This window comes from Pteropus alecto, unplaced genomic scaffold (assembly GCF_000325575.1).
Source record: "Pteropus alecto unplaced genomic scaffold, ASM32557v1 scaffold1158, whole genome shotgun sequence".
Taxonomy (NCBI): domain Eukaryota; kingdom Metazoa; phylum Chordata; class Mammalia; order Chiroptera; family Pteropodidae; genus Pteropus; species Pteropus alecto.
The window spans coordinates 12,188-13,518 of record NW_006441449.1 but is presented as its reverse complement, the minus strand read 5'-3'; positions in this window follow the sequence as shown (position 1 = coordinate 13,518).

Sequence of the window (1,331 nt, the reverse complement as noted above, 5' to 3'; positions counted from 1 at the left end):
TTCCGTTCTGGCTGCCTTTCTGTGTCTGTTTCTACGTACTAAGCAAACCTCCTAAATCTCCCGGTATTATTAGTGTGGATTTGTGTAGTGGGTGTCCAGAGGCCCAGTCCTGCAGGCCAAATTTAGCTTAAGCCTGTGCCCCTCTGGGGCTACCTGTTAAGGTTCAGCAAGAAAATTACAGATGCTGTGCTTGTAGTTCCCTCGCCACACCACACCATAAACCAAGGCCAGCTGCCACCAGCGTGAGTCTAGGCACTGCTCAGCAAAAGGCACTTGAGTAAGGGAGGACATACCTAGATGTGGGTGTGGCCCGGCCGCGAGTTGGGAGAGGTGGAGTTTCCGGGAATCTTCTGGGCAGAGCAATCTCTGTTATGCAGTTTGGTGACATCTCCCACTATAATTCTGCAGAGTCTTCTCACTCGAATGCGTGAGGGCTCAGCAGAGGAAAATGGATACCACCGGCACCTCTATACTGAGTGAGTCTCACTTATGCCCTCAGTCTGACAACTCAGTGTCCTCCTATAAATCCCTGGTGTTCCCTGCGCAGCTGAATGGGCACTGGTGCTCAGAGAGAGTCGGTCTGTCACTGAGAAGTCTTCTCACAGACACGGCCCCTTTAAGCGGTGTCTGCAGCTGCCACTGCCATAGCCTCTGTCCCACTTAGCCACTCAGGGCTGGGCAGGCTCGTGTCCTCGCCCCATCCTACCTTCTACCGTTGCAAGGTGATTTCTTAGATTCTCCCTAATTTTATGGCTTGTTCATCTGGATCCCAGGTGATTTTTCTTTGCTGTTGGCTATTTGTTTCTGTCACAACATTGATTTGGTCACCAGAAGGATGAACTGAGCCTTTGTCATTTACGCCATTTTTCTCCTTGCAATTTTTCTTGTTTTTCGAGGCAGTCCTGTGATTCTATAAACTTCCCTGTTATCACTTCTTTGGCTGCATCCTCAATTTTTGATATGTTTTATTATATTCATTTGTCTCTGTGTATATTTTTTGAGGTCTTATATTTATTATTTGGCCCAATCATCGTTCAGAAGCTTTTCGTTTAGTGTCCACATATTTATGGTTTTCCCATATTTGTTTTTGCAATTGATTTCTAGTTTCAAAGGATTGTGGTCAGAGAATGTGCTTGGTATGATTTCAGTCTTCTTAAATCTCTTGAAACTAGATAGTGCCTCAACATATGGTGTATCCAAGAGAATGTTCCATGTGCACGAGAGAAGAATCTACTTTCTGGTGTTCTGGGATGAAAAACTCTGTAAATATTGATTATGTTCATTTGGTCTAATGTGTCATTTAAGGTTGATAATTCCTCAACTAATTTTCC